This window comes from Thunnus thynnus, chromosome 24, assembly GCF_963924715.1.
Source record: "Thunnus thynnus chromosome 24, fThuThy2.1, whole genome shotgun sequence".
In the NCBI taxonomy this organism is placed as follows: Eukaryota; Metazoa; Chordata; class Actinopteri; order Scombriformes; family Scombridae; genus Thunnus; species Thunnus thynnus.
In genome coordinates, this window is record NC_089540.1 from 17,200,875 (window position 1) to 17,228,236 (window position 27,362).

Here is a 27,362-nt window from a genome sequence, read left to right on the forward strand (position 1 = left end):
CTCAAACGCCACATGTGACCTGTTTGGCACCCGGCGAGAGGAGGAACCAAAAACTACAGCGGCGGAAGCAGTTTTTGGGGAGGGCTAGGGGGGGGACGACAGAGGAGGAAAGAAAAAAAAAAAAAAACAGATGGCTGGACGAGGACCAAGCGCGGACCGGTCACGTGACGGGCGGCGTGCCATGGAACTTCCTGCTCGCTCTCCCTTTCTGTCGCAGCAGTTGGTGTCACTACTCGCGCCGTCTGCGTGAATTCGAGGGCCCCGGCTGAACAGATTGGCCAGTCGGCGAGGATCATTCGCAGAAAACTCTCGCTAATCTCCCACCGGCTGCCTCGACCACACTCACATACACTGTCTCTCTTTCTTTTCTTTCTTTTTTTTTCCTGCGTGCAGACTTCTCCTCAAAAACTGTGTCGAGGGAGGGCAGCGGGATTTAGAAAACATGTCATCATGAGCTTTGTTCCAAACCATGATATCAACCCAAAAAAATAAAAAAGAGAGAGATACCTACTCTTACCAAATAATACTATGGCACCATCCTAAAGGGATATTACACCCTAAAATTCACCACATGTATGTACTGCATGTGTCTCTAGTGAGAACATGGAGAGATTTGTGCCACTTGGAAGTTTCTGCAACATTTTGTCCACGTATGTTTGTGTTTTATCCAGCTGCTTTATGACAGATACAGTAACTCAAAATGTGTAATATTTTACTTTAAATGAACATAAAAGAAGAAAACAAGCACTAAAAACAGCAAAGAGATACAAATAAATACACAAAAGCAATAAAAATCATAATGCAAAGTGCTAAATATGATATGATCATTTACATGAATGCATCAGTAGTGATATACCAGTTAAATTATATATTATAATGTGTATTATCCAGCTGCTTTTTCACAGATACAGCAAGTCGTAACTTAAAATGGGTAATATTTTATTTTAAAAGGACATAGAAGAAGAAAAAGAAGGTATAATAGAGAAAAACAGACACACAAGAGCAATAAAAGTGCTAAATATAACATGATAATTTACATGAATGCATCAGTAGTGATATACCAGTTAAATTATGTATAATAATAATGTAATTTAAAGGACCATCCTGCTGCATATAAATAATAGTTTTGCTGATATCGGTACAACTTTTGCACTTTTACTTGAGTAAAAGCAGGACTTTCACTTGTAATGAAGTATTATTATACTACTATTCTATGCTTTTACTTAAATATAAGATCTGAATACTTCTTCTTCTTTAGACTGAACACTGTAACGTGTCAGGTTATGGGACCCCTGGACTGTTGAGGCCTTTCCTCTACAGTACATCATGCTTTCATCCTCCTGTAATATATATTTGACTTTGCTTTATTATCATATTTAATATTATTGTAGCTGCATTCAAGTAAAATTCGAACTGGTATGAAAAACTTTAAATTCTTCGTCCTTTATTTTCCTTTTCTTCTCTCCTGTTTCTATCTTTCTCTGTGTTTTTCCTTCAGCGTTCTTCCACCGTCCAGCCTGGAGGTGGAGGGTTTTTTTTTTTTTTTTTTTTCCTGAGAGCCGAGCGGAGCCGAGCATGAAAGTGACTTCCTCGATCATCTCTGCAGCCTGCGGCGTTCTGTTCAATCCCTCCATCGCAATGATGGACTTGGGCGTCACGACTCGCTTCCCTCTGGAAACTCGCCTTCGACTGAGAGGAGTCCTAAGATGGTGAGAACACACACACACACACACGTACACACACACACACACAGGCAGGCAGGCAGGCACACGTATACACATATCATATACACAACCTATCAGACCAGACACAAGCTCTCACCTAAAAATACATCTGTGCAGACGGCAATCACATTTCCTGTAATACATGAGTAACTTTTTTTAGTTTACTAAAGCATGTAATTAATGTAATATAGTGTCATTACTCAGATTTGTTTATTTATAATATGAAATGAGTGACATTTCCTCACAGTTTAAAAAAGTTTTGCATTTAAAAGCAAAGTTAATTTAAGTAATACAAACCATCAATACATAAGATGTCGTATTACACAGTAAAACGACTGCCAACATTTAGATAAATTGAGAATTACAATCAGGAAAAAAAAGTAGCTTCATATTACCGTATATAAAAATAAAAGAGAATAATACACAAAAGCGTTTCACAGTCCAGACTGGTTATCCAGAACACTCCAGCCGTCTGATGCAGACCAGTAACGGCTCAATAAAGTCAGACGCAAAGTCGCCGTTTCTCCTCCGTCTGAAACAGCATCTCTCTTATAAATTTAATAAGAATCACAGTAAAACACAGTAATGCTGTGTGAGCGTTTGGACCGTTTACAAGAAGCATATTTCCCTTTAAAGGGCCACTTTATCAGATCTATTCAAGGGAATGATGTTATATATATAGAACAAATGGATCTAGTACAGAACAACATCTGTATTTCTTTATAAAACATCATTTTTGGGAGGAACTGCTCACAAATAAGGACATTTAAGTCCAACATTATAAAGCTATATAATAATCCCCAATCTATTTTAGTTTTTCATCCCCCAAACTTTGTTTTTTCAGTTTTTTTTCCACCTTAAATTCATCAGTCAACACTCTCCTCACAAACTTAAATATTCTCTTTTGGATCAGGAGTTTTTCGTCAACACATAGACAGATCTGATACCTCAAAGTAAAGCTGAAGAGAACTCACAAGTTCAACGTTCAGACATTTGTAGTCTCGTCATGTCTCGCTTTTCAACATCTTTTGCTGTTTTTTTTTCTGGCACATGCCAGAAAAAATTATCGTTTTGCATTAAACTCACGTTTCAGGCTTTTGGCTCCTGCTTCAAATCCAAAATCTGCAAAATTACAAGGAACAAGAGCAAAGGTCACAGAGCTGATTTTTTATTTTTTTCCAAATGCAGATCAATTTATGACCTCTAAAGCAGACAAAACAACAAAAATAAGTTTCTGTAAAGCATTTAGTTTGTTTGTTCTCTCTGTAAAAGACATTTTTATCATATAAAAGTAAAGACATAAAGACAGAAAAACAAGCATTTATGTGCAGTCATTTTGAGGGTCGTTGGTCCCACTGATGTACCTGACGACGGGTAGCCGAGGAGGAGGAAAGGTAAATGAAACAACCTCGACATATGTTCATGTAGCAGCAGCGGCAGCGGCTCTTGACTCGGTGTTCAGCATCTAATCACGTTTTCAATTGCCTGAACAACTTCAGGGTTGATTATCTGCCTCTCGTGGAGGACACGGGCAGCACTCTGAATGTGGTCGGATGTGCTGATGTGGAGAGCTGGTGATTAAAATGTGACCTCTCATCTCGGGAAGGATGAAAACTGCCTCTCTGGGCTGAAGGTGTGTGTGTGTGTGTGTGTTTGTGCCACCTGTCGGTAGTATTCATCTAAATCCAAGGTTAGGAATGATGAGGTTCAGTCTGGGTGCAGATTTACTTCTGAAGCTGAGAAAAATATATATTTTCACCTCTGTTGTTGGTGAATGATGCTGGTTGATAGTGTGTGTGACTAAAAGTTCAATATCTGATCAATATCCATTAACTGCTACATCAGTCCAACTCTAAATAAATGCACAATGTTTTACTACATGATTAACAACATCCCACAAATAAGAAATCAACCTTCTACATGCAGTTTTTTTTAAGAGAAGTATGCATTTTATAATTACAATCTCTCAAAAACTACAAAAACAAGAGCGCTGCCTCACTAATCATTGAGTTTAAAATACCAAATATTAAAAAAAATGTCTCCTAGATAGCGTAATTTGATTTGTAAAATGCAATAAAGCACTTAAATATTCTTAAATGTTCATATTAACTTAAATTTTTACTGTAAATTCTGTATTTTTACACTATAAACCCTCATTGAAGAGCCATATTTGAACCTTTATACATATATTTTTTTCCATTTTTATATCAGCTTTCATAAATTTCAGTTTTATTAACATTTCCTGAAGGCAGACATAATCTCAAACCCAAGAGGCGAAGACAACATGTCTTGTTTTTACAAGTTTTGCAATTCAGCTGCCAAATTTGGATGTCAAATGGGGAACATTGGTCTCAAGCTTAAAAAAAAAAACAACACAAAAAAACAAACAAAACCAGTTTAAATGGCAATGAGCCCGACTACAAAGCCAAGATCGATATCTACGTGCTGGCATGGTTATATCAGCCAGGCTAAATAGTTTTGGTTAAAGAAAGATCAGGGTCACGGACTCAAACTTTCGTTTCCCCACATGAAAGTCGGATACGCTCTCCGCCTCGCCACACTTCTGCATAATGTTCAACTGCTACAGAATTGTCCAATATGAGCGTAATTCCTAGCGTCTCACAGTGCTTAAATCCATCATGTTATCTTCCTCTTTACTTACTTCTCGACTCTTTCATTGGTGTATCCAATGTTGCGCGTCCATTAAACATTATGTATCTTTTAACTCCACCCATCCAGGTTTAACCCCCCCACCAATGAGATTAGGCCTGCTCATGCCCTCAGAGCAGCTCTGCCTGCAGAGAAATGTGTGGTACAAGTGAAACTCCACCGCGCGACAAAGCCACACTGGATTTATTAAAATCCACTCCAAAATGTACTTGTGCTTTATCCGGCAGAAAACGAGTGCCACCGTTTATACCTCTTGGCTGCGGTCGCGAGGCGGCTGAGGAAGACGAGCACCCAGTGTACTTTAAATGTGTGAAATGCGGCGAGGAGAGGCAGCAGGGACCACCAGGTGCTGCCTCTCCACCTCGAGCCGGCCGAGGAGCGCTTCTCCTCTCCAATAACCCAAAGGGCTGAGATGCCACTCGCGGCAGCCGAGCCAAAAGACATTTCAAGTGTGCACTTCAAAGGGGCCTTGGATTATGTTCGCGCACAGTCTATCCTGAGGGGATCCTTTGAAGGGAAACTTACTGCAGAGCCACTGGTGGCCGCTCAGTGTATTTATGTGTGTGTGTGTGTGTGTGTGTGTTTGTTTGTTTGTCTAAACCCATTTTACTCACTGCTCTTGCCACCGTGATGTGGCGTTGGGAGCGGTTTTCCTCCTGCAAAAGTTTCTATGTAAACAGAATTTAAAGAGTTTTATTCCAAGAAGTACTGGATCCACATTGGGAATATGAAACTTAAAAGTTCCACATTTCCAAAACAAGGAGGATCTAGTAAATAAATCATAATTTTATCATAACTACCTCCAGTGATGCGGTACGACATATAGATGTCGGTGTATGATTGTCATAAACCAAGACGAACATTTTTCAAAATGAAAGAGTCACATTTTAATCTGAAATACTAGAAATCAATTTTAGAAGTTCTGTTTTTACACGGAGAGATTTCTAAGCTGCTTAAGTGTTATTTTCTTAACCAAAGACCTTGATTTCAGCCACGTTAGGTAGTATAAAACTGATACATTTGTTTTGTTTTGTTCTTGGTTTTTTGAAAGTATAACTAATCTACTGTACCTGTGTGTTAAGATGTTTTAGCTCCTCAACTACATACAGTATAATATATCATTTACATTACTGCTGACCATTTTTCCGGATGCACTTTTCCTTCTCAGGTTTTCATTCATTTCTGAGCAGATTCTTCAGACTTGATTGAGTAGTGTATCAATTTTTGTCCATATTACATGATGTTTTGTGGTAAAATATAAATGCAGAATCATTTGAAAAGTCTGCACTATGATACCTCATAATTAACACAAACTTAATGTTCACTGTGCAACTTTTACAAATTTGCTAATTCATTATTGTACTAGAATATAAACTAATTAATGGAAACCAATGGATGCTCAAAGTGTTAAAAAGTTGTATAATATCAAATATACGTAATTTGTGATAAATGATCATGATGAACCACTGCTCACATCCTTCAAGTCACTTTTAAAACCAGTCAGAAACAGGTTTCTAGTATTTTGGGAAGGTTATATTTACAATTTACAAATTAAAAAAAGCATGTTTTGTATTCAGACCTTGAGTAATTCTCAGGTATTTGTGAAACATGGAGGTTCTAGCATGTAAAAAACTTAAATATCTCCAATTTGTAGTATGAAATAAATGTGGCTATAAAATGACATTTTAATCATCATAAGTATCACCAGAATGTGCATCAAAATGATTGTGAAAATGAGTTTACAACAGCACCGTGGGGTCAGAGGTCACTCTAAATTGTTGAAAATCAAGTCTGAAATGTATTCATTGCTAAAAAATCTAATTTGTTTATGAAATGTTGCTGTTTTGGAAATCAGAGACCTTGATTTGCAGGTTTCCAGCGACCCTCTCTAACATCTACTTTCCATTGCTTTCATAATTTCCGCACGTGTCACTGCAGCAATGCAAAGGTGGCCGCTGATTAGAGGCTAACAAATTGCACAGCATCAAGGGGAGGCAACCAAACATCTGTAGGACACCTGCACCCGTGGGTGCCAGGATATGAAACACTGCTGAAATAAACAGGCATGGGGAGGAGGGGGGGTGGAGGGGGGGTAGTTGCTGAAACAACAGCAACTTTGGCAGGCGATTATCATAATTAAAGCCGCATCAATTAAAGGGGTCAATCACTGCACGGCTGCCACCTTCCTCCGCAGATGGTGAAATTTGTTTAGGGCTGTCTCCTCTTTTCCCCGACACCTCTGAGGGACAGACACAGAGCTGCACTTTCACCAACACTGTGATAAATACACAGATGTAAGAGCAGGACTCACAAATTAGCTGAAAAATACAATGAATTTAAATCATGTAGAGCCTTTTTCCAAAACTTTGCATCATATTTCAATAACTAACTGAACACCTTGCTTGTCTGAGGACATCATTCACTCCTGATAGACCAACAAGCTCTATAAAAATCAACACCAAAAGCACCTACAGTCATAACCATCAACTCATAGTCTCACTGCTACATACAGCAGCACATATAGACTGATATGTAGATGTAAATGACAGGAAAAGAGGAAATAAAGAGGTGCAGAAGTACTGAACCAGTATTTGTGATGTTGGATCAGTTACATTTGCATAATTATATGATCATAGATACTGTTTGTGGTTGAATTTTGAGAGCTTATGTTAGTCCATATAGTAGTAGTGACACAATTCATGTTTTGTTTTTTTAAAGCTAATGGTTCTAGCTCTAAAAATGTTAAGATGCTGCAAGATGATTATACGGACAGATATCAAGTATTGGTTGCATCTGTCATCATTTTGATAGATGATTATTGGTATTTTAGATTCACATGTAAGGTTATGCTGCTATACTGTGTAGGAATAGTCTGGGATTTAAGGATTTAGAAGGTAAACATGCTAACATAAGTATAAACCGGACTAATCTGGGGGGGGGGGGGGGGAGGTTCCAACTTAAAAATAAACCTTTTTTTTCTGAAAGTATGACTTGTCACTATTGGTAGTTGTGATGTTGATCTCATACTTGTTGATGAGGTCATGTAACTGTACACCTGTAACTACTTAAGCACGTCTGTGTGTCATGTGAGTCTGTCTGCTGAGGAACAGTGTGCTCAAAATACCACTTAGTCATTTTTTTTTGGTGCTATTTTTAAGTCTTAACTGAAAAAGATTACGTGGCTTGTACAGCCTGTAGCAGCTCAGTACCTGAACATTAGCGTTGGCAGCGTTTGCAGTGTCCAGATTTTGAAAATACACTTACTTTTAAGGTGAGAAGAGAAGCTGACATGACCATTTGACTTGTACTGAGAGAGCTTTACCATTTGCAGGAGCAGCTGCGGAGTGAAGCAGGATTTGCTCTCTGTCCCGGAGGTCCACCTTAAAGCAGCAGGGAGTGATTAGCTGCGGCGGCTCCGGCCAAGGTGGGTGCTACACAGCCGGCATTTTGCATTTTAATCGTGCCAGCCTGGTGAAAGTAACTGCGGGAGTAAATGGGAGAAGAAACAGACGTGCGGTGGTTCAGTTTGACGGATATACAGCATGAGATCAGACATGATTCAGTATCAGCATCATCCACCTCTAGAAACAGTCCAGTCAAGTAATTCTGATGCACTAAAAATAAAGATATCTGTGCTTTAATCAGGACTTTCTGAAGTTTCATCGCCGTGGATGAACAAATTAGCCATCTCTGGAGTTAAGAGGTCATCTTCCCGCCAAATAAGAGCAGTAAACAAAAGGGGTGGAGTTGTGAGTCTCAACCTTCCCTGTGGAGGGTTTTAAAGCCGCCGCTGACCTGCGAGGGGAAGTCTGGGTGGGTATAGCGGCCACAGGGCCCCGGCGGGGGGCCAGCTTCCACCCAAGATGAGGACTGACACCGGGGTTCAGGGGTTAATTTGTGTAACAGTCGAATTTGCATACAAATGAAAAATGACAGAATTTTTCTGTTCTCCACAACTTTCAATGTCATCCGCATCAAGCCGGCCCTATCTGCCGCCCCCCCCCCCCCTCCCTCACCATCCCCCCTGCATGCCGTTTGAAGAATATTCATTACTTGTGAAGCTGGGGCACCTTGTTTGCTATTAATCTCCACCGCAGGTCAATGACTTAATTTGCTCAACTTTATCAGTGGTGCCATTCACTTTTTCTTTCTTCCTCCGCCCGTCCGTTCCCTTTGTAGCTTTTTCTAAAGTGCTCTCATTGCTTCTCTTCATAGAGACCGGCTAAGCTTTTTAAAGCACAACAAAGGCACAGTAACTCTGGTCTCTGAAAGAGTTTTGAAGACATAAATGAATTACTTGAGAGGGAAATATACGCCGGCCCTCTAGATTGCTCCTTCTTCTCTTCTCCCGCAACGCCCAACAACTTCTGGAGAGATTTCCTCTCAAATCTTTTTTTTTTTTTTTCTTCCCTCTTCTTTCTCTCTCCCCTTCCTCTCTTAGTCTTGATTGGATTGATTGTTTTTCTAATCCAGGGGAAATTACTTGCAAAAAGGGGGTCACATAATCATGGTGAAAATAGTGAAGTGACTAGAGTCTTTCCACAGAAGATTGCACTCAGATGAATATTGCGTACAGTATGTCTTGTTTCTACTTTTTTTTCTCCAATTAAATGCCTTTTTAGATAAAATCATGTAAAAGTCTGAAGCTATAATTAACGTTAGACCTTCTTTAAACAAATTCTCTGAAAAATTCATCAAACCTGTCCTCTGGAAATGGGTCAGAACTGGATTAATCAGTTGATCGATAACAAATCAAGATAATCAGCCCTTTGTAAAACCATCTCTACTTCAGTCTTTAACCTTACTACCACCCACAGTTTCACCCATAAGACTCTGTGCTACAAAAGTTACATATATTATATGTATAGACTCTCATCTCTTTTGTTATTGTGGTCATTTTTGTTAGCAAAGAGTTGCCTGTTTACACATGTAGCAAACATAGAACATTATCATTTGTTTGGAGTCATGTTTCTGGCCACCTAATGGATGTAACTCCAGTATTCATTCTCTCTTTTTGCTCTGTTTTGGTCTTCACCAACTCCTGAGAAAAATCCTTTAGCTGCTATATGCTTTTGCCACCATTTAGAGGCTTTTTAGAGCTTTTTACTGAAATCAGCCTCCTGCTACAGCTGGAAATGAGCTGATGAGAGAGGAGAGACTTTACCAGTAAGGTTAGGGGCTGTTGAACCAAAACATTGAGCTGAAAGACGCTAAAATGCTCCAAGGAGTCAAGTGATAATTATATTAGTTAATTTGTCATGATGAGCGACGCCTTTCACAGTACATGTAGTCATCTTTTTCTATTAATAATGTAAAAAATGTTGATTAGTGCAGTTTTAGCACTCTGGCAGTCCAACAATGTGACAACTTGTGTGACAATGTGACAAAAAAACTACTGTAAAAAATCATTGCAAGTATCTAACAATCAAAAATAGTCCATTTCTTAAGTTGGACCAGTGTTAAAGGGTTAATGAAACATTACCTCAGTCAATCTTACATGCAAGAAGAAAGTGTTTGAGTCAAGTGTAGCCACAGTCTGCTTTTTCAAACAGTCAAGCTTATTTACACAAAGTATCAGAGCATGTTTTACTTCCTCATAAATAGACTAAAATGCTTGAACTGTATACTCTGTGGATTATATTTCTTTTAATCCATAATTGGTTGTTTAGGCTAAACTGACCAAACAAAGTACAAGTGCTTGGATGCGACCAATCAAGAAGCTTCCCCTCGTGTATGCTTGAAGTATGAAAAAAATTGCGGAGGATTAAATCTATATTGTGGAGTATTAAAAGAGCATTACGCAATATCAGAGAATACATAAGTTTGTTTATGTCAACATACGATGTACGTCTGGCGGAGCGACGACATTTGTTTACTTTAAACAGTAATTGAGAGTCTGTAAGTGAATCCTTACACATGAGACATAAATTCTAGCCATCCAGCAAGTAAAGGCTAAACACGCTCAAAAAGAAATCCCTGTAACTTTTGGTTGTTTGCCTCCTGCGGGCGTTTTTGAACTGCTAAAATCAAAATTTCCAGCTTCATTAAGTAGCCCCACTCCTCCTCCTTCCAGGAGAGGAAAGTTGAAGGGAAGGCAGGAAAAAAAAAAAAAAAAAGTGCACGAGAGAAAGTATAAAGCATAAAGCAAGAGAGTGAGAGAGAGAAAAAAAATGTCTTGTGAACCATTGTTTGGATCTTTATGCAAAAAAAACCCTTTTGTGTTTCAAACTCTTGATCCCCCATAGGCAAAGGAGAGGAGCGTATTGATCTGTACTGAAAGGAGACGGCCCTTTCATCATGCTTCCTCCTCACCTTAGACGGCTTTGAGGGGGCTCCTTCAGGATCGCAGCACCCTCGCCTGGCTACCGGCCCAGAGATTAGGATGATGATAACCTACCCAACCCTAATAGGTAGCGAACGAAAGCAGAGGCTGTCTAATTAGCACTGATCAAAGCGGCTGACTTTATCCCCAAAACAAACCTGCACATTTGAATGTGCTTAGGAAAGGGGAATGGAAAGGAGGTGTAAGGAGGAGGGGAGAAGTTGGAGGTTTTGAACTTTTTTTTTTTTTTTTTTTGATGATGATGAAATGCACAGCCTCGCCCGATTGCCCGTTCACCGTTTCTTCTCTTTTTCTACTTTATCTGCATGCAGATATGTAAGCACAGAGAGAGCTGTGAGGAGCACATAGAGGTTATACATAACTGTGAGTTTATGAGAGTAGTATTTTCATGCGTACCTTCAATCTTGACCTTTGAACTTGTAGCTTGTTTGCACTCGATATGACTTTCTCTGCTAAAAACCATTATTTAAGCCATCGTGACTCCACACCAAGAGGTCTAAAAAAGTCATAGCAAGGACTCTCAACTGTCAACAACTGTGGATACAAATTCAGCAGAGCAGACAGAGTCTCTTGAGATTATTCTTGTTCACACCAGCAGCGTCTTGTCAACTCGTCACAATACTCCACTGTCCTTTTTTCCCCAAGAATTAACATGCATAAAATGCTTCAGAAAAAGGAGAATAATTATCACATTCACTTCTCGAATCAGCATATTTCTGCTACCGTACCTTGACTACCACTTGTTCTTTCTTTATCCCATGTGTACGGTCATGTGTGTTGCACTCTAGTGCTGTCACTGGAGTGATATATACTCCATACAGGAAATAACAGATCAAGAAAATCCATCTTATCCATCTTAACCACCCACAGATGTAGTAGTGTTCATCGCTTTGTAAGTGGACATTTGCGGATAGCTCATGGTTCATGAGTTGTGACATATGCTGATATTTTTGGAAAATATTGCAGACCATAAAAGTTGCTTTAAAAACATTTTTCATCAGGTTTTTTCTTATCTATTTGTTGATCCTAAACGCAGCAGTGAAATGTAAATCATTTACTAGTTTTGGAAAGGGATTAGATGAAACCTTTGGAAAATTCCCTTTTTTTTTACCGAGAGTCAGATGAGAAGATTGATACCAGGTTATGTGTCTAGACCAGCTTTAGTGCTTCTTGTCATAGATTCTCTAAATCTGTGAAACTCTTCAGGAATGATGAACACCATTCACCCCAAAAATATTCCCTAAATTGCTGTTTTTATGATGGTGGTGGACAGGGTTAGGGTTAGGGGTTTAGGGTTAGGGTTAGGGTTAAGAGGCTAGGGTTAAGAGATTAGGGTTAGGGGATTAGGTTTAGGGTTAAGAGGTTAGGGTTAGGGGTTTAGGGTTAGGGTTAGGTGTAAGGCTAGGGTTAAAAGGTTAGGGTTAGGGTTAAGACGTTAGGGTTAGGGGATTAGGGTTAGGGTTAAGAGATTAGGGTTAGGGGATTAGGGTTAGGGTTAAGAGGTTAGGGTTAGGGGTTAGAGGCTAGGGTTAAGACGTTGGGGTTAGGGGATTAGGGTTAGGGTTAGGGTTAAGAGGTTAGGGTTAGGGGTTAGAGGCTAGGGTTAAGACGTTAGGGTTAGGGGATTAGGGTTAGGGTTAAGAGGTTAGGGTTAGGGTTAAGGGGTTAGGGTTAAGAGGTAAGGGTTAGGGGTTTAGGGTTAGGGTTAGGGGTAAGAGGCTAGGGTTAAAAGGTTAGGGTTAGGGTTAAGAGGTTAGGGTTAGGGGGTTAGGGTTAGGGGATTAGGGTTAGGGTTAGGGGTAAGAGGCTAGGGTTAAGAGGTTAGGGTTAGGGGGTTAGGGGTAAGAGGCTAGGGTTAGGGTTAAGAGGTTAGGGTTAAGAGGTTAGGGTTAGGGGATTAGGGTTAGGGGATTAGGGTTAGGGTTAGAGGGTTAGGGTTAAGAGGTTAGGGTTTAACACATTCTTCCAAAATCTCCCATAACTAGATTTATTTGCCCTGTATGGAAGCATATACACGTCTCTCCACTGCTTCATTCAGGTTTTACCTTTATTTTCTCACCCATCTGTACATCCTCACAAGTTTCTTTTGAGCACAACATTTGTCCTTAAATTTCAAAGTCTTCCCTAATAGTGCTTTTTTGAGACCTGTAGTGCAGCTCTAACCGCAATGAAGTCATAACGCCGGGGCTTCAAAAAGCCAAATCTGACGCCTGTCTGACTGCACTTTGAGATAAGAATCACACTAAGGGTTTTTCTGCGCTGTAAAGGAAGCCAGAAGTCGAAAAAACGTATGTGCAAGTAATTAGTGTGATTGCAAAGAGGAAGGAGAAAAGTGCAAACGTGTCACCACTCAAGACATCATAAGTGTCTCGCTTTTCAGTCTGGAAACTCTTTAAGGGGACTTGGCTGCTGTACACCGAGGTATGAATGTCTACAATATGGTGATGAGTGTTGCGGACCGAGATAAATCCATCGCTGACAGCAAGCACGGCCAACCTCTTGTGACCTTTCGGGCTCTTCTCTCTCATGTTGCCTCCTGTTTTGTTGATTTTTGCTGCTCCACTGGGCTGAACAAGCCAACATGTGCCACCCCCTCCATCCATCACATCATCTAATTTGCTTTTTCCAATCTGAATTTAAGTGAGGGCAGGAGCCGAGCGGTGCTGATGAGGAGACCGAAATGCGGCGGCATTTTTTTTTGCAAATGTGTCGAAACTCATCCCATTTACCGTCAAAAGTCCGCCAGAAGTTTGATGCAAATGTACAAATTGCCATGACTGTGAATGTATTTGAAATTTGATCACATTTCAGACCCTCGCACTCAGCCTCTGCCCCCCAGAACTTCATACACCATCAAAAAAACACAACGCCCCGAGTTTTCTCCTAATGAATTCCTGATAAAAGAAAGTTTATTTTTTCATATTTTTACTTTTTGTATTACATTCACACATTTTCTAGTCGTCCAAGATATATGTGCTGTGTCCTAATCTTAATGGAAGGAGCAAATTTTGCAGTCCGGTTTTGCATATATTTCCCCAAATATTAGATGTGACTGTTTGGCCTCGCAGCTCAGGAAAGTTCAGACTTTTTAATACGAGAACTAGATGAACACAGACCGTTTCTTCACGCTCTGATTTCGCTTTAAACTGTCCTCTTTGCTCCGTATTTAAGATCTCATCTACCTGTGATCGCCGACATGTGTGAGCCCTTTTTCTTCTGGCATTAAACATATGCTCCAGACATATGTTCCATGCAACATATGCTCTGCTAAAGCTGCCGTTAGCTTCTGTTTCATGCCAATATACAGTCCTGGATGTTTAAATTTGAATTTCAAGTACTCAGCACCTTTCCGGGAATTTAAATGAACCCTGAATTAGGATCATATCTCAGAGAAATTAGGAATTTCACGCCCTGTAAGGCAAAATAGCATCCAGGAAAGTCATATGAGTACAATATGTGTATGTCTGTTTATTCATCTTCATGTCAGCGTGTGTGTGTGTGTGTGTGTGTGTGTTGGAGGGAGGATTATTATCCATTGCCTCCGTGCATTAAGCTTCCCCTCATCCAGTGCCAAAGGCCTGACCCAAATATGGCTGAAAGACAACATGTGACCTGCTTAGCGTTTCACCCCCGGCTCCGCTTGCTCCAGGCTGCGGTGGAGGGCGGCGGTGGCGGTGGTGGTCCGGTGTAGGGGTGGGGTGTGGTGAGGGGGGGGTGCGTGTGTGGCGGTGTGCAAGGAAGGTGGGGGGTAGAGGGTGGGGGCTTCAGTCTATTAGTGGGAGAAAGCACAGATGCCGGCAGATGGCTGACATATTGTCCAGAGCTGACCCGAGCGTAAAATAATTACTGGAAAGTTCAGTGCTCTCAGGTCTGCGGCATGACTTCACCTCCTGTCACTGAGGAGCTTCATCTTGAAACGGAGTCGAGAATTTAACAGTTTTGACCACAATTTGTATCAAACTCCTCTGATAACTAGTTTTAATATGATACCCTAAAGAAACTTAAGGCTTAAAATCACCTTTTTCTAGATATTGCACATGTCAAAAAAAGACTAAATGTCTGATATTGGAATTTGTACCATTGTCTTTTTTGAGGAATCAAGCCTCATAAAAGTCACTTAAACCCTTAATCGTCCATATAAACTGTGAATTAAGGAGGTTTAGATCCAGGGTTATCCAAGTTTAACATTAAATCTTTGGGGATGTAAAACTCAACTTAACACACTTCAGTTGGATATGCTCATGAAATCCGGTTTTTGCACATTGTTTCCCCCGTTTAGGGATAATTATCTGAAAAAATACCTGATATTGTACTTAGTTACTTCTCATGTTGACCCTGTTCAAATAAAAACAGGCTTTTTATCCTGTGATGGTCATAGAAATGATCAGTTTTGAGCCATTTTAACTTAACGGCGATACAATCGCTGCAAAAGTCTCCTTCTTATCAGCTTTTTGTCTGTAATTGATGAAGATGAAGATTGAAGAGCACTTTACTATCATTGCAAGTGCAACTATGATCAAGTACTGAGTCACCAACAAAATATATACAAATATACAGTATCAAATTTAACCAAAAAAAGGAAATAAAACTATAAATGCCAACATACGAATATCACAGTACTATAGTATATACATAGATTTAGTTGTGAAATGTAAATATGGCAATAAAAAAATACATGTGGATATAAGTATGGAATAATGTAAGCTTATTGCCCTTGATTGCTTTGCATATTAGCCTCTATGTACATAGTTGTTATGTGGCTTAGTGATGCCTGTTAAACCTATTTTTGTAAAACAAGTCTGCCAGTGCAGAAAATTAACTTTGTTCTAGTGCAGCAACCTGCTTTATTATGTCTTGTTTCTAGACAAAGACACTCATTTCTAAAAAAAAAAATATTGTCGAAACAAGTTGATTTCTACTGGAAACTGGAATTTTCACTTGTTTAGGGTTTAGTTATAGACAAAAATGAGTTCATAAAACTGTGATAAACAGCAGATTTGCCATTATTGAGGTTTTTATCCGAGTACAGTGGAGGTATGTGCTTATGAGGTGTAACATTAAATCTGCAAACAGCCGCGCTAAATGATCATAAAACAGCAACTTCAAAGCGCTCCCATTATGTGCTGCAGAAAACATGCCAACTTTCTTATAAAAATCTGAATTATTTCATTCTCAGCAGCAGTTTGCAGCACAAAAAATAACTTAAGAGTGAAGAACAGGCTGCTCATATCACTGTATATTCACCGTATACTCACACATGCAACAATTTATGTTTGTGTACTTTTGTGTCAGCCTTTCATCGCTGAGAGCGAGCTGTTTATGAAACTCTCTCATGTGATCCAACCCCACCCCTCTCCGCGATTGCACACACATATCCACAAACGCACACGGATGCAAATGTGTCTTTTGGCTATGAAAAAGCTGTCTGTACTCATTTGTAGTCTCCGGCCCGGGGATAAATCAGATCACGGTGATGGCGGCTGCCTTTCCCTTCCCATCCCCTCCTGCTCCTCTCTAACCGCCCCCCCCCCCCTCCCCTCCCCAGCTTGTGGCTACTGGCCCAGCCAGGGCCCAGGTAGGGCCGGAGGGGGGCCCCCGTTCAGTCAGCAGGCTGCAGATGCTGCTCTCGATCTGGCTCTGTGTCCCCCAAACGTCCCCGATGTGAAGAGACCAGACACATTACTTTTGGAGTGACATTAAAACCAACAGAGAGGAATGTAAACCCCTGAACTCATGCAGCCAGTCACATGACTCTCCATGTTAGAAATATGAGTAAATATAGCTCTATTATGCCCTCAGTGGCAGTAGACACACAGAAATGTATTGTTTATGTTGCTATAATACAGATCGGGCCCTCATTGATGTCTCGCCACCGGAATTTATTCACTGGAGCACAATTGATATGGATCGTGAGTCGACCTGCAACAGTCTGCAGACATTAATGTAAACAAGGTTGATGTTTGCCGAGGCGCAGTTATCAGTGTCCTCGTACGGAGGCGGGTTCAAAGAGCCGCACAGCAGCTACAATAACAGACAAAACAAGCCTGTGGCCCGACAACGGATGAATATACATTAACTCGTACCAGCGCTCCCCCTTTTGAAAGGCCAGAATTCATTTCATGCTAATGATAATGACAATAATTCACAATGGACAAGAGAGGAGGCCTTGCAAAACAACTGCGTTCCCCTCTTAATATGATCAGTCGTGATGATTTTCTCCACGATAATGATTCATCAAACGATTCTGCGGCGGTCACAAAAGGGCTCAAGTCATTAATAAAAGAACAGAGTCAAAGCACCTTGGGGATCTTTTTTTTTTCTTCTTTCACCCCCCCCTCTCCCCTGCATTTGGACCTACTTATCATTAAAGCAAGTAAAAAGTGACTGCTACATCTGAATGAAATCTCATTGTTGGATTTCAAGATGTGAATAAAATTCCATTTCAAATTAGGCCCCATTAGCATCACTAAGAGTCCTAAGATTCGGGTGACCTTTACGTTCCGGATATCTGAATCTTGGAAGTCCTTATTCCTCTGTTTATAGAAGAGAAGGGAGGGAAGGTCTTCTCTCTTTTTTGTCTCCTTTTTTTTTTTTTTGGATTCAGGGGAGTGACGAAGCTGCACAGAGAGATTTGACCTCCAAATTGAGATATCCAGCGTTTTTAAAAGAGGTGACACCTTTTCTGCCATGTTTTAAAGAAGAAAATTAAAACAAAAGCTCTGCTGCTTCATCAGGTACTTCTACCTTTGGTTTATTTGAAGATGCAGCTTCTGTAGATCCACCAGACAATGATAGTGTTTCCTAATTGCAAAGAATACTGAAACTATTTTGGATGCTAGTATCCAGAAATCTACAAAAATTAGTTGTTGATTGAACCTTTAACTGTAGAAAATTGCAAAAATATCCGTAAATAAATGAGTTCTGCTCATTCAGTTGTACTGTAAAGTTCATACGACTGTTGCAGAACTGAGTTAACTTACAAAGAGTTACTCTTTTCTTCTTCTATACTTCTCTAATTAAGTCTTTTTTTTATGTTCGTATTCTCCTGTTCCAATTTTCACCACCAGTTTTCACATAAAGATCAGTTTACTAGTCATGAGGAGTTCCTCTCAGCCTGTAAAAACAGCTGTATAAAGTTTTCTGTGTGCTCTGAAGGAGCTTTCTCAATACTGAGGGTAAAAAAAAAAAAAAAGGCCCTGATGATGTCATAGTGATGTAATCGGCAGGGATTATAGAAAGCACGAGTTAGGGGCATGCAGTTTGAAAGATCTGACATTTATCAGACCTGGAGGGTGCTGTTTTTTTTTTGTTGCATTATGGGAAGTGTAGGTTCCTGTGGTTTTTCTGCTTGGAAAGAATCAGCATTTAATATGAAACAAGAAACTGAAGCGAGTGTTTAAAGCTGCAAAACAAGACGCTTCCGTGACCCGAAGGTTCAGTCGCGGTCGGTTCAAATCAGGAGCAAAAAAGATGCAACGAATTTACTTATTTGATATTTTCAAAAGGCCCTTGAATATTAATGCAAATGCACTCGTTTGTTGAAATGAGACTGAACCCAGATGAGAAAATAGGACATGAGGAGAGAAGATGGGAGGATGGAAAGAGGAGAGAGGAGTGGTGGTGGGGGGGTGAGGGGGGGGGGTTGACAGATGTAGAGCTCGAGAGGTTCGGAGGTCAGACCAATAAACAAACAACGCATCGATTTCCTGCCGCTCTCCGCCGTTCCTGGGGAAACCCCCTCGCCCTCCGCCATCCGGTTACGCTCATCTCCACTTATGTTAAAGACGCTCCTTGCTGGGGGAAGCCCGCCCCCCCTCTACACCCCCCAACCCCCCAACCCCTCCTCCCTGGTTAATAGCATCCCTTGGACATCTCCCGGGGACGGTGCATCTGAGGTGAGCCACTACCAGAGATTGGTAATCATTTTATTAGAGGAAGTCAGAGCTGGGCTCCCACTCGGAGAGGGGGGATAAATGGTCGGGCCTGCGGATCCGAAGCTCTGAGCGTGTTTATATGAAGGAAATAAACAGAGAAGGAAAGCACAGATCTGTTTCTGCACTACCCTGCATCCTCTAAACCCTAAAACGCTGTTATAAAACAGCTAACTCTGACTTGTGGCTCTGCAACAGGACAGGAGGTCTGAATCCAAACATCCAGACTACTTTGTTGGATAACTTTATTGATATAGTGAGGTAAATATATAACGAAGGATAGAGAGTGTTCACCAACAATTTAATTTAGATAATTGTTGTTTTCAACCAGCAAAGACAAAAACATTGAGCACATCCTAATTGGGAACAGGGTTTTCATTGATATGTTTCCACTGACGAAAATGCAACGTCGACTAAATAAAAACTAATTTATGATGACTAAAACTATTGACACTTTCGTCAACCAATAAAAAGTTGGGAAGACATCACACATATGGATACATTTCACATTTGATGTCAAGGAAAACACGACCCTTTGTGAACCGTGTGGCGCAACAAACTTGAAGCCACATTTGCGGACGAGTCATCCTGAAGTTCATGCAAAGGTAAGCACCATTAAATGTTCTTTTTTCAAGCTAACGCTATTTTATCAGCTGATCTGGTGTGTTTTCACTAAACTTGTGATACAATACAAGCTAGAAGGAACCACTGCACTGGTTAGAGAAGTGAATGATCCAGAGTTGCTAATCTTAGATTGATTGACAAGCTAAAGATAATAAGTGTAATGTTCAGGTTAATGTTACTCAATGTTAGACCTACTATGATGGTAGAAAGGAGCAGAAACTTAGTGTAGAGACAACTGGGAGCTGTGTGAGTGAGAGTAGGACCCTTATTCAACCTCACAGATACAGAAAACCTCCGATGACAAGGTCGGGTCACTGAGTGCAAATAAAGCTGCTGCATCCCAGCAGAACATTTCAACATCTCTTCTGCTTCTTAGTATAAAAGTGACTCTAAAGAACAACATGGACAACAAGGAGGAGGGCATCGCTAAATGGATTGGGGCGCACTGGATTACTGGTCTCAACGACTGAAGATGACGGAGATAGTAGAGTAATTATTCAGGCCCAATCAACCTGCAGGGTGTCCAAAATGCAGCCGCCAGACTTTTTAACCAAACCTTCACCGCCTGGTTTTGTAGAATTGATTTTAAAATTTTACTATTGACTTTTAAGGCTCTGAACAGTACCGAGCATCGAGCTACCTGGCTGAGCCGATCAAGGCTGAAGACGAAGGGCTCCAACCCTGAGACTAGACCAGAAAATTCACTGCCTTCTTTTAAATCGCCTCCCAAAACATTATATCTACCATATTAATTATTCTACCTGTTACTTATTCTATCTGTTAATGTTATGTGTTACTTTTATCCATTATTCTATCATTACTTTTAACTGTTTTATGTGTTATTTTATTTGTTGACTTTTCTTTCATTCGTCCTTGTTTGTGAAGCACTTTCTAACAGTTGCTTTTGAAAAAGTGCAATATAAATAAAGTTATTCTGTTTTATATATTCTTATTTGTGTGATTTTGTTATTGTCTGAGATGGTCTTTGGCGAAGAAGCAAGGTCATATACTTGTTTGATTTTAAGATAAATAAAGACATGTTTCATATCACAACAGTTAAAACTGTGTCTGTATTGCACATTCATACCTTAATAGCATTAGATAATAGCAGGTAAATAAATGTTTCCTCCAGGAGTCTGTAATGAGAGAGCAATCTGTGTTTATACAGAAAATTAATTGGAAAAAATTAGATTTTAGTCGACTAAAACTAAATCTGCTGTGAGAATTAACACTGACTGGGAGGATCCTTACTTTGTGGGTTTAATGTGATATATACAGTGTTAATATACTGTTACTCAACAGTGCAAATCCACCATTATTTATCTTTTTTTATACTCCCTAAAGCAGCAAACCCTGCGTACATCATATTTATTATAAGTTGCCAATGTCAATACTGTTCAAAACCATCCCAAAAAATACCTTTTTAGATGGATTACATGGTCTGGAAGTTGCAGGCGTTCATATCCATCATAACAAATGAAGTTTGAAGTCTTGTCTCATTGCACATTTTATACCCTAGTGCATGCTTGGCCTTCATCACAGTACATGTAACTGTACTCCGTAAGTTCAGATGGTGGACTCTTCGATGCAGCAGATCCCAAAATAACTGCTGCAATATTTCGAACCATATTCAAAAGCAATACAAGGTGGACTTTTTTCCCCCTCTAAGAGTGCGACAGGCAGGAAATAATTTCACACCTTCGTTTTTTCTCTCTTTTAATTTCACCATCATAAAGTGCTGCGCTTTCTTCTTCCCCTCTTGTATTTTCACCCTATAGCCTCTCCTCCTTCACCACAAAAGTAGAGAAATGGAAAGGCGCTTTTTTTTTTTTTTTTTTTTTTTTCCTCTCCCTGTGTTTTTAATCCCTTTGCACCCTAATTGGCCTTTCTTTACTGTGAAGTGAGTTCAATCTGCAAGCAGATAAAACAAGTGTTGGGCGAGGGCGCAGGCACCGTGGCACTGTGTTCCCAAGCATGAAGTGAGCGGTTTTGAACTAATATCCAAGCCTCCGCAATTAAAAGGCTCCGGAGTCGTTAGAGTAACTTGCTTTTTTTTTTATTCCCCCCACCCCAACACCCTCCACCACCACCCCCCCCCCCCCTTGCAATACTGCTTCACCTATTCTCTGCTGGAGATAAGACGATGATAGCTGCTCTCAGATCTGGACCTCTTGTCTGTGTGAATGCAGATTGGACTGATTACAGCTGAGGATCGGTGCGCGTTAGGTCATCAGCAGCCCAAACACGGCCTTTCATCTCGTCAGCGAGTCGAGTATCGAGTGGCTGCGGCGCGGTTCGACGACACGCTTGACCCCTTTTTGGCGAGGCGAAGAATGGCGACTCTTTTGTGCGGGGGGTGATTTCTAACGAAGCCTCGGCCCACCCATCGAAATACAATGACGCCGTTGTGTAGGTACCAGGATTAGCAACGACTAGTATCGATCCGGGTGTTTCTTTCTTCCTCCTTGTCCGTATGAGAGAGGCCGAGTCAATATCTGCAAGCTTTGATTTCTTTGTGGCTGTCTGTCTCTCTCGACTGATGCTTCTAATGTTATCGCTGTGAATGCAGGGAAGGTGTAATAGCTGACGAGCTTTTGATACAACAGTTCCTCAGCAAATGTCCTTCTTGAAGACCTACTTTGAGATAAAGCAAAGAAATGATCTACCAGTTTGCAAACATCAGCCTTTTCTTGAATATTAGGTGTCTACCATCTGTGGTGAAGGTTCAATCCTGACCACAAAAACAGGAAATACCTGAAATAAGCTGCAAAAACCCTCCAAAACTGGTTTTAATGGAGAGTTTCAGGGTCTGCTGATGTTCTAAAACAGGATAATCCAACATTTCCAGGCCCTGTGACTCTGTTTTTAGGTCCCAGCAATTAGAGTTGTAATATAATTATGAAGTTATTTAGTATTCTCTTTAGAGAATGAAGGTTGCCTGAAGGGAAACCATGACATAAATATGTTGAAGAAACCTATTTAATTTTTGTTTTTTGACCTTGTAGGAACTTGAAGTGACCCCATGTGGAGTTTCGAGTCCTGCAAACGATTGGTCCGATGTGCTGTTCCAGTGGCTTTTGCTTGGCAAATTAATTGATTATTTACATTTAATTCAAGTAATAAATCAAATATTTGAATGAATAAACTGAGAGGATGGTTGTTTAGAAAGAAAAAGCGGAAAAATTGTGGAAAATATTAACCAAACTGAGCCTTAAAATGATCCATGCAGGTAAATCCAAACTACTAATCATTAAATTTAGGGATAAGACTGATGTCATTCTATATATTTTTACTTTTGTCAACACAACCAACAATGTGTTAGTCTTTGAAAGTGTTAGTTTTTACAAAAAAACAGCTGGAAACTGTAGTTTTTTGAACAAGCAAACAGGAAGAAATGGTGCATTTGTTTGGGGGACTACTTTCAGCTGCGGATGAATCCACGTTTAGTGCTCTAGTGAGTATTTCCGGCAGCAGGACGGTGTGTTTGTGAGATTATAAATACGTATAATATCATTTTTGGACAATAATGAAGCTCTAAGACTTTGAATGCATGTTTGTAGGATCAATTCATCGTTGGTTTTGGTGTTTACAATGAGAAGAACATTGAATATCTCATGTTTAAGTCAAACCTGACATGAAACTGGGTAAAAATAAGCAAAATATATACCTTTTATGTCAATCAAGAGTAGAGTTAGCAGTGCAATAAAAGTGCAGTGAAACATGCTGCGAGGACTTCACATAATAAACATTTAACACAACACTGCCTTAAAAACATTATCAAGAAAATACATCATTCACCAGGAGGTTAAATTTTGGCAGAACATATTGAAACAGCTCTTTACTATGTGCCAGATTAACTGGAGGGCACATATAATACTCTTTTAGAGCCTATTTGTTGCTTTCATGTTAATTTAAAGCCTAGTTTTGAACTGGGAATATCTATCAGCAAGTTAAAAATCCAGATTGTTTTGCTTCGCCTTTGCCACAAATTTTGGCAGATCCTCTCCAGTGCCCGTAATATCCGTATTCGTTTATTCATTTGTTTGTCTGTTTGCGTTATATGTTTGCTTATTTATCCATCTCTTTATTTTTTAATGAGTTGAAAATCCACCAGAGAATCCGGGGCGATGAAACTTTAAAACGTGTACAGTAGCAGTGAGGGGAAAATATTTACATTGAAGCCGGCCACAATCTCAGAAGATCCTCAAATGTAGGTTAGAACTGCAAAGTTAATATGCAAATGTCCTTATCTGCTGGGATTCACAAACAACCATCATCCTGATTGATTTAATAAACTGCTTTTATCTTTCAAAGTGTTAATTAGGAGAGATGGGCCTCGCTTTGAATCTCAGCTTTTCTGTGGCACAATTAAGAGCTTTCAGACAAAGAGAAACTTTCTGTCCCTTAACATCACTGAACTCACTGCTTCTTCAATGTTTTTGTTTTATTTTTTTACAGCTTGTTCGTGTTTCTGAGGCGCAAAGCTTCCCCGCGACAGTGAAGTCAGGTTATAGCAATATATTCAAGTCTGTCACAGTCATCCATCAACCCCCATTCACAAGCTACGGTGCTACGTTTGATTATTTATCAAATAAATGATCAATAACGCAGCGGTTATCTTTGTGATTTCCGTGTGCTTGTATCCAAAAGAAAAAGAGCAGACTCCAAACATAGAAAATGTTTTTATTCTGATGCCAACGTTAGAAATATCAGCAGATTATCTTTAATTTCCATAAGAGTAGACTCCATCACTAACATGTTCATCTCTTAATCTACAAGAGAAATTTAGTTTAACTGCAATTGATCAAAAATGCAGCAGTATAAATGCTGACTCACGTTGACAGTGTGGTTTTTCAAAATAGTTAAATGACTGGTGTTTGAGTAGTGACCTTTAGTGTGTGTCTGGTCCTGACAGGCAAAACTGAGGGCGTCAAAACCTGTTTAAAGTTTCTAATAATGTCCTTTTTTTAGCATTTCATGCTTAAAATGATCACTTATCAGCTCTCAGAGGAGTCATATTGTTATTATATGATTTTATATGTATAATGTTATTATTTATTGTCCAAAGTAATGATTCAATTTAATCATTTAATGAACTTTTTGTTTCGTCTAATTGTGTGCTTGTGCAATTAATATCAATATCAGAAGCTATCCTTTGTAATATTGATAATGATTTCAACATCATCCTGCAGCCCCATCACTTTATTCTATTTATATAGTGTTTCTGCATCATAATTGGTGATAATAATACAGTATATAGTGTTTAAATCTGCTTATGATGAGCTGTAGTTTCACTTTTCTAGTCTAGATTTTTATTTTGCTCTATTTCTGTAAATAATTGTGACTATTAGGCACTATATTGCTTTTGATTTTGCATAACAGAATCAACAGAAGTACAGATCAGTCTTGTATGATTTATATTGTTTTGAATATTAGCTGCTTGCTTTTTCAGATACGTATACAGGAAGTGCATCCTGTCATGATAACGGCACTTTGTATTTAACACGACTTTAATCCAGGAAGTGAAGACACAAAACACTTTACGGTGAATAAATTCCTCTTATTCCTGCTTTTCTCTTTGCTCCTGCCTGGACTCAACCTTCCTTTCCTTTTTTTTTTTTTCTGCTGGCGACATATTTCCATGACGCAAGAGTTGACGCATCCTCTTGGCTTGAAACGCCGGTTTGTCGATGTTTTTTTTTTTTTTTACTATACAGGTGGAGAGAGGGAGAGGTGGTGGTCGGATAGAAAGGAGCCAGCGAACATGACGCAGGTGCAACGTTTTGGCTCTGACTCGCAGGCAGCAGCCAGTTCGTTCATTCGTGTGTGTGTGTGTGTCGCTTTCTCTGTGCCAACCTGCAGGGCAGAAGAGTTCACATTGTGCGGCGACATACTGGCGAGCTGCATGCCAGTGACCAAAAAAACAAGGGAAGGGAAAAAAAAAAAAAAAAAAAAGGGATTCCCCTCCAGTCAAGGGAACCACGACATGAAATGCTGAAGCTGCCAAGGCCCCTGAAACCAAAGAAAAAAAGAGAAAAAACCCGGACATGTCTGAAAGCGTCCTCTCTCATCCGTGCATGTGTCTCACAGTATCACAGAGTTTTGATCTCATCCAGTCGGACACTTTGAGGGAATATTTTTCTCCCCGCCACGCCAAAGCAATCTGAATAATTTTTCAACTGCATATTTTAACTCTCAATCTATCTTTGATGTCTTATTTGTGTGATTATGTCTCCCTGCTTGCAAAAAAAAAAAAAAAAACAACCAATATGCACCGACTGTCAACCACTCGTGGCACTTTTCCTCCTTTTTTCTTTCTTCCCCGTGCACGGTTGGGACTGTTTTTTAATTTTTTTAATTTTTTTTTTTTTTTTTTGCGAAAGGGGGGATCAAAGCAAACTCCCTCATGCTTGGCTTCAAGTAAACACGAAACGAAAGAGATGAAGAAACTTTAAAACATTGTTGAAGGGGTGTCCTGTTGAATCCCGAGCCCCATCTCGTGAGTCTTTGACGCCGCTCGTCTTTTTTTTTTTTTAAAACCAGTCGAAAACTTTTTTCTTTTTCGGAGTTTAGCATGGGGGGACGTGGGCGGCCGTCTTAACCTGAGCAATTAAAGCCGAGACAAACCGCAGAGGCTGCAGAAAGCCGGCGACAGCGACCGCGCCACCTCTAATTATTGACTGGCCCCTGGCTTGGCGGCAAAAAAAACCTTCATTATTCTTCTTCCTGTGGTAATTTGTATTCGCCTGACATTCATCATATATTGTTGGTAACCTTTAATTCATCTGCTGTTAGCACTTTTGTCTGCTGAAGTAAGGCCTGCCTTCCTCCTGCAAATGGAAAAAGTGTAAATTTGTCATCTTCATCACCTTAAACTTTAGAAATATCACACGAGATACTATCAGCTTGATTGCTTTTTTCTTTTCTTTTTAGCTTAGTTTTCTTAACTTTTGTAGTTTAGATTAGATGTGAAGTTAAACACAGTGGTTCTTCCTGCTTTAATTTGTTTATGACAGGTTATTTTGTCGTCTTTTCTTGCTTTCTTTCCTCTCCAGTTTTCTTTTTGCTTACTAACCATCTTCATATCTTTTCTTCCAACCCTTCCCTCCTCAGTTCTGACCCTCGTTTCCTTTCTGTCCGTCTTTGTATCTCCTCCCTCCGTCCTCCTCTCTTCACTCCAGTTATTTTCTTCCCACCAGTTTGTTCCTTCAGATGTGCCATCCCAGTTTATTTTTCTTTCTTTCTTTTTCTTCTCCGTTTTTCTTTCCCCTCTCCCTCCTACTTCCCCACTTCCTTTCCCGTGTTTTCCCTCCTTTCTTTCAGGTACATTATCCCTGATTCGTTTCTATCTTTCCTTTCTTCATTGCTTTCATATTTTCCTTCATCCTTCCTGCCTTCCCTCCCCAATTAATATATATCTTTCTTTTTTTTTTCTTTACCCAATCATCTCTCTCCCTCCTACATCCTTTTGTTCATCCTTCCTTCCTTATTTCATTTGGTCTGATCAAAATCTAATCCACACAGTAATGAATATCTAACAGTATTTATTTGTGGCTTTTTTATCATCATATTGTCAAACGATGAGACTCTGAAAGCATCACCTACTGAACTCATCCTCCGTCTCCGTGACTGACAGCTGATCCGGATCGCCCCCGATGCGGTGAAACTCCTCCCACCTGGCTCCTCACGAAGCATAAAACAAACGCTAGGGATTATTTCCTTTCATATGTGACCCGGGACTGCACGTCTGCCTGTCCACACAGCACCTTCATCCATTCCTGAGTCACTCCAAGCTGTGTAAACATGATCCGAGCGGAATACTAATGTCCCATCCCGAGATCAAAGAGGCCGCTCCAAATTCCTGCAGGTTGTTTCAAAGGCTGAAGCCACAGGGATGAGCTTTTGTCAGCACTTACTCTGCCCCGAGCAAGACCCATTTCACTCTTACTTTAAAAAAAAAAAAGAAAAGAAAAGGACAACAGTGAGCGGGCAATGCAGCTTCTTTTGTTAGAAAGTATTGCACTGATCTGGACAGGAGATGTTTTCACTGGATTCAGTCCTTTACATCGG

At 40.0% G+C, this 27,362-nt stretch overlaps 2 long non-coding RNA genes across 5 annotated transcripts in view; one reads left to right on the top strand and one right to left on the bottom strand.

Moving 5' to 3' along the window:
- The window catches only part of LOC137176995 (uncharacterized), a 196,219-nt gene that overhangs the window by 92,591 nt on the left and 76,266 nt on the right, over positions 1-27,362 (top strand). For 3 of the 4 annotated variants that reach the window (XR_010925922.1, XR_010925919.1, XR_010925920.1), the window contains 2 exons: positions 1,499-1,709; positions 7,726-7,818. This is a non-coding gene — a long non-coding RNA (uncharacterized lncRNA). Of the gene's footprint in view, positions 1-1,498; positions 1,710-7,725; positions 7,819-10,639; positions 12,019-27,362 lie in introns of those variants that run through there. The other variant, XR_010925921.1, reaches the window with a different exon arrangement.
- LOC137176996 (uncharacterized) lies at positions 1,566-7,789 on the bottom strand. The gene is made up of 3 exons (XR_010925923.1): positions 7,659-7,789; positions 2,811-2,846; positions 1,566-1,701 (listed from the first exon to the last, which is right to left on the bottom strand). It is a non-coding gene; the product is annotated as an uncharacterized lncRNA (long non-coding RNA).